The following is a 19542-nucleotide window of genomic DNA, read 5'->3' as shown; positions in this document are numbered from 1 at the left end:
CTACTCACTCTTTACAAAGTTATTGTGGTAATTATAAAAGTGTTTCCATATTATAAGAAATTGTTTTGTTGTTACCTGGTACAATATAAAATAAAATATAATACCTAATTTAAGCTCAGTTTTAAAAGGGAGCAAAAGCATTTGAGCTTGAATACATGCTTTGCAAACCAATTATAATATGAATCAAATAGCCATTCTATGAGTTCATATGCACTAGTAAAACATGTCTTGTTGGTGAAAATGTAATCCATAATGAATAAATATTTTGGAATTTAGTTTATTTTATAAAAATTAAGGAAAGAAAGAAGGAATACCTGTGGCAAACAGAATGCTATATATAGTCTCTGAGTGCCTAGGTGCTGGGATATATTATTTAATGGCTTAACAAAAGTCATTGACTACAAGAATACTATTTGCCAATAGTTTATTTTTAATATTATTTTGTAAGAATGATGATGATATAAGTCTAAGGTATATTTTCTAACTTTGCACTCCAAATACACCATGGAAAATATTGCTATGTTCTCAAAAAAATGGTTATTAACTTCTGTATGTAAAAGAAAAAGAGAGAGAGAGGATATGAGATTATTTCTGCTCTTAACTCCTTATATCTCCTGCACACTCATTTAAAAATAAAATCTGCCCTGAGTGTTTTATTATTGATTGTTATATGACAAATGATTCCAGAATGTAATGGCTTAAACTAATAAACATGTATTTTCATATTATTCCCATGTTCTTTTTTTTTTTTAAGGAGCAGCTTAGCTGGATGGTTCCGTGGTAGGACCTCTCATGACATTGCAGTGAAGATACTGGGTGGGGCTGCAGTCATCTGAAAGCTTACCTATACTGGGAAATCTGCTTCCAAACTCATTCAACAAGGATGTTGTCAGGTGGCCTCTGCTCTTCACAGGCTGTTGCCTGGAGAGCTCAGTTTCCCACCACATGGTACTTTCCACGAATGTCTTCATGGCATGGCACATGAATGAATTACCAGAGGAAGGAGGAAGCCACAAAGCCTTTTATGTTCTTTTCTCAGAAGTCACCCACTATCACCTTCACCATATTCTACTCATTAGAACAGGAGAAAATCACAAAGTCCAATGCACTCATAAAAGGAGGTGAATTAAGCTCCACTTTTGCAAGGGATCCTTAACAAAGATTTGTAGGCATAGTTTAAAACCTCCACAAGTGTGCTCATGGTATGTGAATCTCATAATTGTAGGTTATAACAGTGCCCACATAGCATGAAAATACATAATAAACTCAAATTTTATCCACTAGGGAGACTTGAATTGATTCCCTCAAATTAGTCACAACAGTATTTGAAAAATGTTAAAGGACAATAAAATACCACATGTACTTGATATGTGATGTTCTTACCATATAAGACACTTTATTCACTCATTCATTAATTCATTTGTTAATTTAAAAAATACATGTACAAGGACAAGCATGGAAATGCTCCTATATTTTTTGTCTGGATAGAAACATAAATGCTAAATGTTCTTTACCCTCCAGGAGGAGATAATAAGGACTCATGCAAATCTGGGGAGAGGAGGTGGTGTGATAAACTGTTTAAGAAGTCTTGGCTGGTGTCATACATACAAAATACCGAAGGAAGACGAAAGACGGAAGACCAATTAAGAGGCAGTGAAATAGTCTGGATAACAGATGAGAATTAAAACTTACAATGGTGGCCATGGGAAAATAAAAAAAGAAAGTGAATTTAAGAAATATAATGAAGAAAGAACAATTGTCCCTTAGTTAAGGAAGACTTACACTATATTGTTTTCCTGATCGGTTCTTGAGAAGAACTTATATATCCATTTCACAGCGAAAGCACCTTTGTTTTCAAGAACAATGGGAAAGTAGTCAATTCCAGATCCATGTTCAAGCATTCAGTTGACTCGAGACCTCTGGGGGAAAATGCACAACCATACCAATGCTCAGAGAAGTAGAGGGAGCATGAAAGAATAGTAAGAGAAAGTGAGAAATCATTATAATTAGCACACTCCTAGTCTTTGTCATCTTATGTAGTTAAATAAAACGTAATCTGGGGTAAACCTTTCTGAAGAGACAGGTGATATCGAAACATTAGAGTTTTTGTTGCTGGTGTTGTTAAGGGAGTAACTGCTATATATACATTTTATATATTTTCCATCATATTCCCTGATGCATTTTGGAACAAATTGAATGACAAGATGGAAATATAGAGAGAAAGTAATGTGGCAGAGGAGGGCTTTGGAACTTGACACTTGTCTTGGTACCTCACTACCTAGATTTGCGATCTTGGACGTGTTCCTTAAAGTTTCTAAAAGTTATTTCTTTAAAGATAATAACTGAAATTCACTTGAAGACCAGGAGGATACAATAAAATAATTTATGTAAATAGGAAGTCCAGTGCCTGATACTTAGTAAGCTCTAATGAATATCTATGACTTATCTTGTAAATAATGTTACTATGAATGATTTGATAATATGGACCTAGCTGAGCTGAACTAGGGAAAGGAGTTGTGAGATTGTTCCCTGAAGGTAAGATGTTGACAGTCCTGATTAGGTGGCAGCAAAACAGTCTTCTTCTAATTGCCTTTTGGGATTCATATCATTAATTCACAGAGATGGGAGCCATGTTAGCAAAAGACCAGGATATTCAAGTCCACTGGTGTCCTGGAGCCTTCACAAAATTGCTAAAAGACTTGAAACCAGCCCTCCCGAGAGCAGATGGAACAAGGAGAAGAGACAGATCATTTCATCAGTGGGAGATATTTCTGCCGTTACCCAGGGATCTGAACCCTTTGAAGGTCTTGATAATTTGGCCTTTATCTCAGTGAGAATTTTGGACACTATCTTATAGATACTGAAATCTGCATTTACATGGTTCTGAGCCAGGAGTCATACGGTCAGCAGTGGTCTGATGCAGGATGACTGAGGTACTGGCTGCATATGGGCGACCCACAGTGAGGGAAACTCTGAGCTCAATGATGCTGCCAGTAACAGGAGACAGAATGAACAAAAGAGGGCAGGAATCTGTATTTGAAGACTGTGTTTCTGGAAGTTAACATAATTAACAGAAATAGATGAGTTCAGATGAGGAGGTGTTATGAAACAATTTAAAACTAATGACTTTGGTTATTAAAATACTGATTTTTTTTTTGGAAGAATGGTGGACAATCAACCCTCAAAGTAGCCTTGAGTTTATCAGAAAAATCTTAGTAATTGATTCCAAGACAGAAGGACTTTTACTAAGAAATATTTCGTTATGTAGAATCTTTTTAATAAAATATATCACCTATATTTCCTATTAAATGATAACAGATCCTATTCTAACAATCTTCAAGAATTAGCATTCTGTCTTCCTTTTATAGCCAAAGAAAGATCAAATGCTTTTACCTGTGAGTCACCTATATTACTTTTAATTTTTTAAATATCTTGTTGACAGCTGATTGATTCTCAAGCATATAATGCATCAGATCAGAGTGTTAAACACGATTTTGAGAGCAGTTATATAGTATTCTTTTTTGACATATCAAATAAATTTAATAATAAAATTAATGTTTTTTTATACTGCCTAAAGCAGGCTATCCTGCTGTATTGTATGTGGGTACACATTCATGCTGTCCCCAAAGGAGACATCTGTCTAAGAAAATGCATGCCCAAGAGCTATGAGTGCCCTCAGGGAATTCCATCATCTTCTCCTTTCCATGATAGTATTATTCTCAACATTTAAATTTTGCAGGAATCCATCAAACAATATGCACTGAAAAGCTGCCATGGTCGGGGATCTTGGGAAGGTTCAAGGTTACAAAATCCAAAGAGTCACAGTTGCCCACAGGTTAGTGGAAAATTAAAGATTTTAGGGTCTTCTATAATAAAAAGTATATGCTCTACCTCTAAGACACATTTATTCTTTCTGATATGTATATTATTTTTTACATGTAGAAAAACGTGTGGAGGGTGCTACAGTATTAGAACTGAAAGGGATGTCTCAGAAGTCAACCTAGCTGTAGTTCACTTACGCCAGATCCATATTCAACAAATATTTATTGAGAGTCTATTGAGGGTCTATTTCTAAGTACTCTTGCTGCATTTAATTCTCCCCACAAATGTATGATACAAATCGTTTTAATCTTTATTTAATGGATAAAATGGAAAAAAAAAAACTGTTCAGGTTAGCAAAGAAAAATGCCTTGCCCAAGATCACAGACCAAGATTCCTAGACTAGTAATTTTATAGTCACAGGCTAAATGATATTAAATATGTATATATACATATTTATATTATTTATATTTATATTTATAAATAAAAATAGGTTTCTGCATCCAGCCCCCTAGCTAGGGTCACCTGAGTCAACCCTAAAGCCCCCTACGTGGGGAGAAACTGCAAATGCCTTACCTGCAACGTTTGAGCTTAGCCTGCCGGTGGAATTCCCGAGCCCGGCCACAAGGCCGAGGGAGGGAGAGGACGGGGCTTCACTGGTGCGCCGAGGCCTTTTTTAATCCTTGTGACTCCGCGGCTCCATGCCTCTAGGGACAAGTCACGTTCGTTGGTCATCCTGTAGTTCAATCCGTACTTGGTGAGGCCGGCGTGAAGGGAGCGTTCTGGGATGTAAGAAGAGCGTTAAAGGACAAATTTGACCCTGGCCTCCAAGGGCTTCTTTAGGGAGACCTTACCCTTCGCTCATGTCCACCTGGACGTGTGCCCTCAACTTCAGCCTGGTTGTGAACAGCAGTAAGAGTGCATCTGCGCCGTGTTTTCATGTTCTGTGCTCCCCTATTCCAAACCTTCCACTGTGACCTTTGTGATCTGAATCCACGGGGAAAAGAATCTCCTCTCTTCCAGGGGACTGTGACCCGCCTGACCCGCTCCACGTGGCCGAGCGCGCGCCGCAGGAAGGAACCCGACGGGGTGACGTCACCGCGGCCTCCAGCCCGACGTCGTGAATGGGGTGGCTCCCGCGCCGGCGCCAGCAGCCGAGCTGGACCACCTCAGACGGTCTTCCCGCTTGGATGTGGACGGCCCGGGCTGGCTAGGCTCAGGGGCTGGGGACCGGAGGAGGCCTGAGGACCTGTTTCCTTCTAGAACCAGGTATGGAGGCGGGGGTCCAGGCAGGTGGCATGGCCCGTACTTTGGGGCAGCAGTGGAGGTGGGAGCCGACTTGCTTGTTTGGACCCTGGAAGGACCAGCAGGGTATGGGGTCTCACCCCAGAGCCCACACAACGAAAGATTTTCCAACCGCCTGTCCCACGGTTCTAGAGCCTCTGTAGTGATTGTGCCGGGTTACCAGCCCGGGAATCCGTGAGACAGCGCATTTCCTCCATTCACTCAGAGGTCTTTAGGTCTTTATTTGGACACCATGCTAAACTCTAATCTTTGATTCCTTTGTGTTTTCAGTGTAATGACATGTTCTGTAATTTTTTTGTTTGTTTCAAATATTTATTTTTGTGGGTTTTTTTTTTTTTTCTCTGAAATAGCACTGATTCCAGGCATTCTTCCCTTATTCAGAATGGTTCTAAAGTTACTCTGGCAATTATGCTTGCTGTAGTTTTCAGTGGATGGCCTTTGTGGGGTTAATAAAGATCTTGTAAAGCACCGATTTAGTAACACAGTTTTACCGAGAGTGTTCAGGTGCATCATCGAATGTGTTTTATCTATCTATTTTGCTATGTTAATATTTCTTTTTTTATTCTACAAAACATTTCATTTTTATGTAGCCAGAGTAGTTGTTTTTTTTTCAACCTGGATTTCCCATCTTGCCTAAAAATAAATCTTCAAATTCTAGGTTATAGGCAGATTTTATAATTTTCTTTTGAAATATATTATATTTAAAGACATTTAAATCTGTAATCCTCATGGAATGTATTTGGACATGTGGTGTGGGGCAGTGGATCCAATCACTTTTTTCCTCCAAAAAGATGGCTATTTGTTTTAGTATCACTTATTGATAAACTCTTCTTGACCTACTGATTTGAAATTCCACTTCTATTAAACAATAAATTATTGTATACACCTATAAAAATAAATAAAAATAATTTCACTTGATGCTGTAAAACTTAGGTTTAAAATGTTTTATATATAAATATATATAGTAAATTTCTGTGTATATTCTTGTACATATTGATATGAACAGTATTTGAAATAAAAATTATAGCAATAACTGCACAGTGTTTTAAAGTTTTCAGAGTATTTGCACATGTATTATATTAAGTGTCAATAAAAATAATACTATTAATAATGATTTTTTTATTGTCAAAAATTTTGCTAGGTAATTAGCATATGAAGTTAATCCAGGCAGATTTTATTTTCACATTTTACAGATGAAGAAACTAAGAATGTGAGACCTAAAAGAACTTGCCCAAGATGACAAGGGAAATAAGCAGCAGAACTAGCCAGGGCTCAAATCCAAATTTTCTGGCTCCAAAGCACATGTGCACTGGAATATATGTGTGGGTAGACATTTAACATGTTATGGACTTTGTATTTTGATCACTTTTCTCAGTTACTTGGAAATGTATGAGAAGTTATTATATGCCTGAAAAATAACTTGTACCACTGAAATGTAGAAAATGTTTAAAACCCAACATAGGCCCTAGAAATTTCAGTTTCTGCTGCACAGATGTTAGTCATGAACTCTCTGTTCAGGAGTGGAAACCATAACATTCTGAGTCACGTCAGCTGTGTGCATGTAAAGCCAACCCCAAACCATGTATCACTGCCCCCACTCCTCCACCATGCCACCTCCACAAACAGTTAGAAATGAAATGTGTTTTTGTACATCATTTCTTTGATGACATTAAATCACAAATTATTGCACAAACAAGCAACCGAAAACATAACATGCTATTACTTTAGATTTAGAATACTTCAGTATATAAACATCAGAATATAAGTACTATCTAACGAAGCCAGGTTGTATTCACCTTTTACTGGCTAACAAAAACATGAGATGCTCCAATACTGGAAACCATGATTTCGGCTTCATAGTTATTTTCCTACAATTGAATAACTCCCTAACAGGGTCAGGTAACTGGTTTGATCATGGCATAATCATTGCAAAATTAAAATGTTGATTAACAAAACATCAGTCATACGAAAAGTCATATGAATCACATTCACAGTCTGCGTTGAGCTGTTTTGACATACAGGTTATTTGAACAAATATTTTAGAGGAACATTCTAAAATCAAGGAAGAAAAAAAATGAAATAACATTTTGATAAATACCTGTCCTGTCCTGGCGTGTACATTAAGCAGGGATAGAGTAGTTGCACAGACTGCTTTCTGTAATCTGGCTATGGTCTGCTTGGAAGTGCATCCGTATTTTGATGGCAAATTCAGAGGAAGAGAAGACAGAGTAACTGCAAGCTTGGCTTTTCTTTTCTAATAACCTTTGCTCTGCTCTGGGATGCCTGACGTCTATGATGTTGGTAAGGTTTTATATTTTACAGAGTGAGATCTTTTTAAAAATACTGTTATGCAGGCAATTAAGATTAAAGTCAACTTTCTCTTCACACTCCCTAGTAATATGCTTCTGTATCCAAAAGATAAGAACTTGAGAAAGGGCTCACTGGGACAGGCCAATGGGCCCGGAGTCCAGGACTCCGTTTCTGACAGTGATGGCAAAGGGTTTTATAGGGGATTGCATGGCTGCCCTCCATGACGTTAGCCTGAAGAAGGAGAAGATGGGTATTAAGAACACGTGATGACCCTTACTCATCTGTTATGTGTCTGACATCTAAGGATTTATCAAAATCATTTGTGAACGTCTACATTTTTTGGCCTCTAATGCCTTTGTTGTGTTAGGCAACCTTGCACCAGGAGTCAAATGCCCTTTGTTTCAGTCCAACCTCTTTCACTTACTAGGTGAATGAACTTGGCAAATCTTTTGCTTCTCAGAGCCTCAGTTTTTTGGTTTTTTTAAATCTGTTATAAAACAACTGTTGTCCTGCCAGGATCATCAAATTTCAAACAGTTATTCTAAAGAAAGGACAAATGAAAAAATTAACCTGAACATGCAAAGATCCCAATGTAGCAGTAAGGTTCTAATTACCTTGCAGAACCCAGAGGTTTGTCCCCAGAGGCTAGCTGCTGACTACTTGGAGGAGATTATCAGCATCTAAACTGTGGAGTTCTCACTAGGCTGTCCCTCTTTCAGATCATTAAAAATGCAAAATAAGAACAGCAGTATTTATTCTTGAAATAGACAGTTGTTAATTTTTTCTCACCCAGGGAAGTACCCATTCATCCTTGCCTTTAGTTTCTAAAATCAGAAATAATTTGTTCAAAAACAATTATTAAGTACTTACTATGTCCACAGGCTGCTCTTGTGATGACAAGTAATTTTATATTGTTTTATACACCTATACATACAGCTATTTTTTTAAAAATAGAACTAAGTTTTCTTCAGTATTTACAAACTGTTTCTTCCCTCATGTATCTATTTACCCCTCAAAAAAATTCCAGTAATTAAGTAAACAATAACTACTCCTTCCAGAAACCATACTGTTTTTCTACGAAGAGAAAATGAGAATTTTACTGTATAAAAGAAATCTGAGGAAGGGAACGAATCAGTTTGTGACAAAGAAGGAATAAAGAGGTAGAAGCAGCAGCCCCACAAAGAGGAATAGGTGATTTTATCAGTTTCCAAAAGATTCGCAGTGATTCATGTCATTAATCAAATTTTCAGAAATTCAAATATATTGAACCAGCCAAGGTGTATTTTACCTTCCTCAAAGCAGTTCCCAATTTGTAATTTTCTATCAGTTATCCACACTTTACCATTTCTGACATGTACTGACCTTTCCATATTAATATGTTCTTTACTAGATTTACAATTTTGCTAATACTGCTGTCAGGAGAGTGTTGTTGTGAGATGGGGATGGGAGAGGTCAGCAGTTTCAGTAACATCCTTTTTAGTAAGATCATGAATTTATAAAGATGGTACAGAGCTGTAGCCAACTCTCCCAGACAATTTAAATGGGGATATATACTAGGAGAGAGTGGAACATTGCAAATAGTGTTATCTCAAAGAACTCAAAGAGCAGATTTAAAGAAAAGAGGTAATTAACAAATTCCTGGAATGATGAAGCCTTTTCTCCTTCAAAAAATAGTTCCTTTTAAAAGAGCAGCTCCAGAAATTCCCTTTTTCATCTTCACCTTTACCAAGACTGTTAATCTTTTACAAGACAAGTACAGTATTTTGCCCCCAAGTGATTTACTCTGTAATTCCGCTTTGCTAATGATCATCACTCTTCACGTTCATTGAAACATTTATGAAGTAAACTTAGGAAGATAACAGGGGATTCCTTTGAAATCTGCACAGTACCTACTATGTTTTAAGTGCCATTCTTTTAAGCTATCCTGTGTGATGAGTCGACACATGATATCTGAGGCAATTAGATTTAAAACATGCTAACTGCTGCTTTTTCTCATGTTGTAATCATTATCCAAGTAGCATTTGGCATCATCATTTTGGTTTGTTCATTCATTTGAAGACCAAGTCACAAGAACAATGTTATTTGTTTTTAATTGTTCTGCCCAGTCTCTAAAATATCTGCAATTGTTTTACATTTGAATCAAATTTATTAACAGACATATGGTTATAACAGAGAAAGAACTCCAGCTGGTGAAGCCCTAAGCTAAGCCCACAATAATTTGATCATTTGCAAATTATTGTCACTTGAATGTTTTCTTAGTACAGCTTAATTATGACTCAACTAAGTCCAGAGTACAATGCACTTCCTGGGAAAAGAAGAAATTGAGAGCTCTCAGTGCAAATAAGGCAAGCTTTGTTATTCATGTAGGTTTGTCCTGCACAACTGAACATCTGCTAATAAATGTGTTTCCAGTCTCAATGATAGTTTTTGCCTTCATCACTCAAACCTGGCATAAAATTTACATCAACTAAGAATTCATGTTATTTACTCATTGCTAACTATTACAATCCCATTAAAATTTTAGCCCATCATACCCTCTGGAAAATTAGAAATGTTTATAAAAATAAATGCACAAATAAGACAGAGAGGAGTTTTGCCTTTTTTTTCCCGGAAGCTCTTTGACAGGTGGTCACCTTGAAATTATGCTGCAATCATATAGCCGATTTTTAAAAAATGATCTTGATACAGAAGGTAATCAAGAGCTCTTGGGAGCCACCTCTGCATTTTCCAAGCAATCTTTTCTGCAGTTTAAATATGTTCATACAAATCCTAAATGACATATAAAGCAATTTTTGCCTTCAAACTATGTAGATTAGTCATAGCATTGTAATTAAATGTCACAGAATGGCAAATAATTATCTTACTTAAATGGTTAATATAGGAAAAGAACAGTAACTATCAGTCTGAATATGTACACATGGTGCTTGTGGCTTTATTGATATAATTAAACTTAAAAACATTTTATTTGTGTGGCCCTACCTGCCACTGACAAATCAAGTTTGAGAATTAGTATTTGACTAGAGGGCGCAAAGTCCAATGATTTTAGCTCCACTTCAACCCACTCCACTTAGAAGAGTATTCAAATATTTAAACCCTCATAGTCTCTACTTGCCAGAAAAAATATCAGGGTCAACTCTTTCCATGTGAGGGACCTAGGAAATTTATGATAGTAACAGCCTCCTTGCCATGGCCTGTCTTTCTCTTCCAACTGTTTCCTACTGCCTTGGCAGATTTTTGGAATTTACTCTGCTAATGGAGGACATGTCCTGTTCACCTCTTCCAAGGGATAAGGGCTAAACTAAGCTCACAGCTCACTCCTTGGGGGGGGGGAAGCACAGTTCCTATCTTTCAGAATGTTTCTTAATTCTGTAAATCTTCTGAAAAATCCAGTAGTTGTAATGCATCATGTGGTACCACATTTTCAAATCCATCTCTTAGCATCCTTTCCCCCTTCGTTAAGACAGAAGACCATTATCATCCAACTGTCCTGCTCAGGGTGGTTGCTTTACTCCCCAAGAGCATACACTTCTAGGAAGAAATAAGGAATTTGAGAGCAAGTCCCTAAAGTCTTGCTCATCTCCGTTTCTTCTCTGACAGGGACAAGGCCTAAGGCCTTTCTGCAAACTTGATGCTCAGATCATGCCAGAGGCATCCAATGTAAGTGCAGGGCAGGTATTTCAATTAGACAATAGGACCCTGGTGAAGAGGATATGATACAAATGGCCCATATCAGTCCACCCTTCTGACCTCAGTGCTACTGTATTCATTGGGGCAAAGATCAGCAATTAAAAACCAAAAGAACACAAACAAAAATACTGCTCAGTATTACCAAAAAAAACCACAAAAAAACCGCACACTGTCTTTTGCCTGAGTCATTCCTGTTGAAGAGTTTCTGTCATCCCATAGGGGAGGAAAGATTGGAAGTTAAAACCTGAACCATCGTCTTAACAAACATCTATAGGCTAGACTCCTGGGTGTCAGAGTAAAACAATGTGGGTTTTTTTTTGTTGTTGTTGTTACTTTTATTTTTTGTTTTTTTTTCTCTCAACAACTGTCTGGAACATATTTAGTGAGATAAGTTTCTTACCTGCCCGTGGATGAAAACTTCCATGTACTAAACTTTTTTGATCAATCTTAGGCAACTAAAAGTTCTATGGTTTAATCACAATTCAGTTTCAATACAGTTATTGAAAATATCTAGTCTGAAAGTCAACAGAAAATCAACAGAAGTTAAGTCTTCTCTGATGTACCCTCCCTGGGCCTGTATCCAGCAGCAGGTCAGGGAAGAGGGCTATGATTCTCCTCTCTTTTCCTGCCTTATGCTTCAGACCTCTCCTCATCTCACCCATCAGGGTTTCTGATCACATTTGATCAGGACAGATGGGAAGGGAGGAAAGGTAAAGCAGAAAAAACCTTGCTTAATGGGCATTTTGCTAAATTGACTTTGTACTCCCCAGACTCATCATGGATTTAAATTTTACTGTGTATTTGGTGGGGTTTTTCAGAGATCTCTTACTGAAGTCCCTTTAGTCCAGTTAAGGCAAGCTTCTCAGTTTGGTCTATTAGAAATTGTATATAATTTTCTCCTTTGCTAAAGTTTCCTTGTTCCTATGTGCAGCCCTCCCAGACAGGACTCAGAAAACCCCATGCTGCCTCTGCCTCTCTCCCTCTATGTGTCTCTCTGTCTCTCTGTCTCTCTTTCACTCTGTGTGTGTGTGTCTGTCTGTCTGTCTGGGTGGCTGAGTGGCATGGCCCATATTGTACACAGAAAGCACACACGCACTGTTACTTCCAACAAACTTGGAGCGTGCAGGTCAAGATTTGCACAGCACAACCTTCACTATCACTCCCACCACCAGGGCCGGTAACCAGATCATGTCTCCCAAGAGGGAGACAAGCACTGATCCACTAGGACAGCCACATTTTAGGAGATACATATGAAGTTCCCCTAGGAATCCTGGTAAAGTCTTCTCACTAGACTTGAGTGAGTGGATGTCACAGCACAGCTCTTGCTAAATGAATCCTCCTCACATCTTTGATACTACTCTCCCAAATCCCAATCCTTTTATACCCTTGTTATAGATATCTTGTTCTGCTTCAGGGCCCCCAAGATCATCTTCGTGTTGTCTGATTCACTTGAAGGACTTTTAGGACTCTGAAATGGTGTTACAATCATGGTTACAGTTAATTACAGTAAAATGATGCAGATTGTGTATAAAAATGTCTCCTGTCATATCAGTAAACAAAGGATGTTGAAGCCATCAAGCCATCAGCCACTGCAGCTACCCCCAGCTATGTACCCTGAGGGGATTCAGGATAGAGAAAAACAGGATACTGGCCTTAGATAGTTATATCAAAGGAATGATTTCATTGAGTCCAGACTCTTGCATCTTCCCATATACAGAAAAGCACTATATTCATTAACTTAAGATGTCTGGTTTTCTTCAATTAACAGTAATCTTTTGATATTCCCACTACCTGGTTTTTGCAAAAACTTCTATATATCCTGGCTCCTCCCCTACCTCTTCAAAGCAGTCTCTCAGAGTGATCTGAGAGCTGTCTCCCAGGCTTAAGTCCTCGGTATGTCCACTGAATGAAACATAATTCTCAACTTTTAGGTTGTGCATTTTTTTTCAATTGACAAGATCCATCTCAGCAACGTGAAAAGGCACATAGACAAAGTCCAGGAAAAACCAGATATAAATGTGCAGAATTTAAGCAACCCAAGCCTTCTGAGTTAACCTTAACCCTTTAGTTCAAAGTTCCCATTAAGATTGAAAATTAATTTGGGCTGCTGACTCCTTCCTCAAGATTAAACCTGAGGAAACTATGGAAACCAGAGAGAATCATAGATTATAATAACGAACAACAAATTTTTGTAAAAAAAAAAAAAAACAATCCCTAAGGAACCTGAATTCCACCATAAAGTTACCATAAACTGGTAGAAACATAGAGAATTGAGAGGTTGGTGGAAGAAGAGGACTCAAAGTCAAAGCCATAGGTGGCCAGAAGAAGCAGGGAGAATATAGGTCAGAAGAAATATTTCTATTTAGCCCTTTCCTCTCCCCACACTCTAAACGTAGTTGACCCTTCATTCTTGAGACCAGGAGGAATGGCCCAAGGTCAGCCTCAGAAGGATGAAATCTAGTAGCACCAGAGCCCTGCTGATGTGGGGACTTAAGGAAAACAGGTGAAGATTAAATAGCCTCCCTCTGAGTCTATCAAGAAAATGAAGACTGAGAATTGACTCCTGAATTTAGCAACAAGAAAGTCACAAGTGACCTTCTCAAGAGCAGTTGTTTTGGGGGAATGTGGAAGTAGAGCTAAATATGGAGGAAGAGAGGCAACTAAAATGATTAAATTCTATTTAAGAAAGAAGAGAGGGAGAATTCAAGACAAATGTTTTTCAAAAGTCCTTCCCCTGAGTGTGACTCTAAGAGAAGGAAGAAACCAAACACTAGGTAGAAAGAAAAATGGAAATATCTATTAGCAGAGAAGACGGAGACTGATGAAGGAAATAAGGGCGAATCACTGCAGCGATGTCCCTGAGTAGACAAGGGGAATGTGTCCTGGTGCCCAGGTGGAGGGGTTGACTTTCACTAGAAGTAAAGACAGTTCATTCATAGTTGGTTAATTTGGATTCCCTAAAGACGGAGACAGAGACAAGAATTTCATGCAAGTAGTTTAGTTGTTAGGGAATCCTAGAAAGCAGAAGTGAGGAATTAAGAACAGTGAAACAAGGAAGGTTAAAACAAGTAAGTAAATTTAAAAAAATATTATGTTTTTAAGCCATTTTCCAGTCTAGGAAACTGGAGCCCAGTCTCTCTAAGGGACCCTCTGAAGATCTATGGAAAATGGATATCAGATCTGATCCATTGAAGAACAAGGAAGCTGGGACAACCTACACCCTGTTGGTTGAGGGTTAGTCCTTTAAGAATTATCTCCTCTGCACAACCCATACTGCAGGGAGAGGGGCTAGAAATTTAAAGTTGAAGAAGGAAGACAAATGAAGGATAGTTCAAAAGTAGTATGATTGGACACAATTGTTATAAGGAGTTGGAAACATAGGTCATAGTTACGAGAGTGGGATGCTTGAAATTTAAGATTATGGACACGTCACCATTGCTAGTAAATGAAAAGGACTAGTGGAGCCATCCATCCATGGAATTGGATGGCTAAAGTGACAGGAGACAAGATCACTGAAGTAGAGGTCAAACTGAGAAGTCAATGTATGGAAAGATGACCCACTTGAAGGATATAAGCTTGAAAAATTAACACAAGAGGTCATGTTGGAGAGACTGACAGTGAGCCTAGAGCTAAAACCTTCAAATAAATGAATGGAGCAGCCTAGGAGTTGGTAGATACCTTCAACAAGAAAGAGTAGTATGCATTGATGTACCCAAGGGTGTAAATATTATTTAGAATTGCAGGAGCATGGTGGTAATAAAAAACATACTGGCATTCTTTGTTTGTTTTATTATAGCTTTTCAATTCTCTGCAGACAGTGAACACTTTAATTACCTGGACCTGGAGAAGACTGCACCCTCACTCATTTTTAGACATCTCAAAGTGTGCAGTATATATTGAGGATATGTGATCTCTAAAACTTTAGTGATATTGGGGGTAGGGGGATTTTCTAGAAGCAGCAATAAGGACTGAGAAGTACCCCTATATCCCGTCTAGGTACAGCAGTGTAAGGAGTGTGAGAGAAATCATTTGAGAGAGGGAGTATTCCAGGGGCCAGCCAGGAAGAAGAGCTGAAGTACTCATTACTGACTGTGCCTTCCAGAGAGAGCAGTGGGTTATTTAAGGATCTGAGATTGTGGAGAAGGTATTGGGAGGACCTGAGAGGGTTGAGTAGGGGCCAAGCAGGTATTAGAACAAGAATGTGAAGGGAATGTTCAGAGAAGTAGTTGGAGATTTTGCTAATTACTGACTGACTTTCAGAAGGTACAGTGGGATTGTTTTAGGAGCTGGAAAGGGTGAAAATGGTATTAGTAAAGTAGCTGCCAAGAGTCACCTTGGAATTAAAGTCAGGGAGATGTGGAACCATCTAAAACCATTAACATTAAAGAAATCTAAGGCCACTAATGAAATAGAATCAGTAGCTTGAAATCTACTCACAAAACAATAGTAATAAATCAGATCCAGGTTTTATAGGTGAGTTCTACCAGTCTTTGAAAGACCAAAAGTTCGCTGATTGATAAGTGCCATTCCAGAGAGCTGAAAAAGAAGGAAGTTCCCCGCAAAGTCTATGTGAATTCCATACTAGAAAGAAAAATATAGGCAAATCTCATTTCCCAAACTGGCTAAAAAAAAAATCCTGTAATAAAATTAGTAAACTATATCTATCAATTATTTTTAAAATTAAAAGACAGCAGAATGCATCAAAGAAATGCAAGAAAGGTTAATGACATGCAACTAATCATTTAAACTCCACATTAATAAAGGAGAAAAATAAAAAGCTTATAGTCATCTCTGTAGATTCCTAACATTTTGATAAAATTCAACACTCTTTTATGCTTAAAAACTAGCAAACTAGGAATAGAATGGAATTTCTTTAATCTGAAAAAGGTTATCAAAAGCCTACAGCAATTTTTATTCTTAATGATACATCATTACGTGCATAATAAGCACAATTCTTTGGATACAATCACCAAGTGATTTAATTTTGTTTTACAATCATCTCTTGGCCTTTACTCTTTCAGCTGAGTATTAGACTCTGTATTTTGAGTTTAGATTTTTTTTTATTCACATTAGACATTTTAAATGAAACTGCATTGGTTATATAGATTTGTTTGAGAATTATGTTTGAAATATTGATTCTGCCTAAACATGAATAGAAACTATCTCCTCTTTTTCTAGATCTTCTGTTAAGTCCTATAATGTTATATTTCAGAGTTTTTAAACATTTATTAGATTTATTCTTTTGTATTTAATTGTTTTGGTTCTAGTATAAATGGCATATTAAAATTCCATCATTGATTTACTGTTTCTGGGTATAGAAAAACTATTGATTTTTTTGTATACCAATTTGTTTCCAGCAAAGCTTCTAAACTTCATTAATTCAAGTGATTGTCTATAGATTTTCTTAGATTCTCTGTTTATACAACCGTAACTTCTGTATATAAGGAAGGTTTTATTTCTTCCTTCCCAATCCATTCAGCTGTCACTTCTTGTCCTGATCTTACTGTATCCATCTGGTAAATGTGGAATAGAAGCAGTGATAAAGGTCCTCTTTATTGTTCTTGTTTGTCATGGACATTTGCCATTCTTTTGGTCAACTAGCACCCTTCCTATTAGAAATCTTAGTGGGAGACAAAGACCACCTTTAAAAGTGTTATAAATATTGTTTTTCCAACCCTCTGCACTAGAGCAAGTCCACACGACCTAGGTTCCGCAATCAGATGCACTCTGTGATTAATTTAATTAGTCACCTAATTACAAGCATCATTAGGGGCAGCAGAGAACTCTTTCTGTGGCTATGGTCATGGTAAGAGCAGCTGCAAAATCGAGTTTGTAGTTGTAGGGGAGCAAAAGTTGCCACCCTAAACTGTCTCTTTGGCATATGGATTATCTTGAGCTGAAAAGAATCAAGGCCCAAGAGACTCAGGAAAAAAAAATTGACCTCATTGCAACTGCCTAAAAGAATTTGAATGGAGGTCCTTTTCCTGGAATAGAGCTGTCAGCAGAGATAGCTGCAAAGAATATGGGCTAGGTGTAGTGGTGGGGAAACTGTGAACTCCCCAGCCCTCTCCCCATTGGTAACCACTAATTTGTTCTCTGTTTCTGTAGGTATGTCTCTGTTTTGTTTTGTTCCTTTTATACTTTACATTCCACATATAAGTGAAAACATAACAGTATTTGTCTTTTTCTGTCTAACTTATTTCACTAAGCATAATACCCTCCAGATCCATGCATGTTGTTTAAAATGGCAAATACTCATTCTTTTGATGGCTGAGTAATATTCCATTGTGTGTGTGTGTGTGTGTGTGTGTGTATGCAGTTTATTCATTTCTGTATCCCTTCATCTGTTGATGGAACTTAGATTGCTTTCATATCTTGGCTATTGTAAATAATGCCCTTGTGAACATTGTGGTAAACATATCTCTTCAAATTAGAGTTTTCATTATATTTAGCTATGTACCCAGCAGTGAAATTGCTGGATATGTGGTATTTCTATTTTCAATTTTTTGAGAAACCTTCAAAATGTTTTCCACAGTGGCTGCATCAGTTTACGTTCTCACCAACAGTGTACCCTTTTCTCCACATCCTTGCCAACATTTGTTATTTGTAGACTTTTTGATGGTGGTCTTCTTGCAGATGTGAGGTAGTATCTCATTGTGGTTTTGATTTGCATTTCTCTGATGATTAACAATGTGGAGCATCTTTCCATATGCCTGTTAGTCATCTGTGTATTTTCTTTAGAAAAATGTTTATCCAGGTATTCTACCAATTTTTAATCAGGTTATTTTTATAATACAGAATTATATGAGCTATTTATATATTTTGGATATTAACCCCTTGTCAGTCATAACATTTGCAAATAATTTCTCCCATTCAGTAGGTTGTCTTTTTGTTATATGGATGATTTCCTTTGCTGTGCAAAAGTTTTTAGATTTAAGTAAGTCCCATTTGTTTATTTTTGCTTTTGTTTCCTTTGCCTGAGGAGAAACATCAAAAATATTGCTATGACTTAGCAAAAATTGTTCTGCTTTTATGTTTTTCTTCTAGGAGTTTTATGGTTTCCAGTCTAACACTTAGGTCTTTAATTCATTTTGTGTTTATTTTTGCATATGGTGTGGGAAAATGTTTTGATTTCATATTTTAACATGTAGCTGTCCAGTTTTCCCAGAACCACTTAGTGAAGAGACTCTTTCGCCCATTGTATATTCTTGCCTCCTTTGTCTTATGTAATTGATCGTAAGCGCATGGCTTTATTTCTGGGCTCTCTATTGCATTCTGTTGATCTCTGTTTTTATATAGTAACCATGTTGTTTTGATTACCGTAGCATTGTTTTAACATAGTCTTAGGCCAGGGAGCATGGCATCTGCAGCTTTGTTCTGTTTTCTCAAGATTGCTTTAGCTACTTGGGGTCTTTTTCACTTTAAAAAAGACCCTTTAACTTTACTTGTAAGTTTGGTTTAGTAGTGATGAATTCTTTTAGGTTTTGCTTCTCTGGGAAACTCTATCTCTCCTTCAGATCTGAATGAAACCTTTCTAGGTAGAGTATCCTAGGTTGTAGGTGTACCTTTCTGCATTTTAAATATATCATGCTGCTCCCTTTCAGCCTACAAAGTCTGCAGAAAAATCAGCTGATAGCCTCATGGGGGTTCCCTCATATGTAACTCTTTGTTTGTCTCCTGCTGCCTTTAAAATTCTCTTTTTACATTTAACTTTTCCCATTTTAATTATTATATGTCTTGGTGTGGGTCTCTTTGGATTCATCTTGCCTAGGACTCTGTTCTTCCTGGACCTGGATAACTGTTTCCTGCTTCAGGTTAGGGAAATCTTCAGCCGTAATTTCATCAAATACATTTTCTACCTCTTTCTCTCTCTCTTCTCCTTCTGGAATCCCTGTAACATGAATGTTACTGGGCTTGATGTGTCAGAAGTCCCTTAAACTATCCTCACTTGATTTCACTTTTTTTTTTTTCTTTTTGCTGCTTTGATTGGGTGGTATCCAGTGTTCTGTCTTCTAGTTTGCTTATGTGTTCTGCATCACCAAATATTGTTAATTCCTTCTAGCACATTTTTCATTTCAGTTACTGTATTCTTCAGCTTTGATAGTTCTTTTTATATTTTCCAGTTCTTTGTTGGATTTCTGTGTTCCTTTATTCTTTTCCTGAATTCAGTGAGCATTTTTATTACTGTTGCTTTTAGCTCTTTATCTGGCAAATTATTTATCTCAGTAAATCCCCCTACTCCCCCCCCCTTGGGGGATTATATTATTCTTTCATCTGAAACATTTTCCTCTGTCTTCTTATTTTGTTTTACTTTCTCTATTTCTCTCAATGAAGTTAGGCAAAACAGCTACCTACGCTGGTCCTGAAATCATGTTCTTGTGTGGGAGTGTCTCTATGCAGTCTGTGTGTGCTCAGTGGCTT

General features: G+C 37.4%; 1 long non-coding RNA gene across 1 annotated transcript; it reads right to left on the bottom strand.

Moving 5' to 3' along the window:
* Positions 1–481: 481 nt before the first annotated feature.
* Positions 482–7361, bottom strand: LOC141577635 (uncharacterized). Its single transcript, XR_012506863.1, has 3 exons — positions 7223–7361; positions 4396–4601; positions 482–1919 (listed from the first exon to the last, which is right to left on the bottom strand). It is a non-coding gene; the product is annotated as an uncharacterized LOC141577635 (long non-coding RNA).
* Positions 7362–19542: the final 12181 nt, after the last annotated feature.

This window comes from Camelus bactrianus, chromosome 5, assembly GCF_048773025.1.
Source record: "Camelus bactrianus isolate YW-2024 breed Bactrian camel chromosome 5, ASM4877302v1, whole genome shotgun sequence".
Taxonomy (NCBI): domain Eukaryota; kingdom Metazoa; phylum Chordata; class Mammalia; order Artiodactyla; family Camelidae; genus Camelus; species Camelus bactrianus.
Note: the sequence above shows the minus strand (reverse complement) of the source record. Positions and strands in the feature narration are given on the sequence as shown.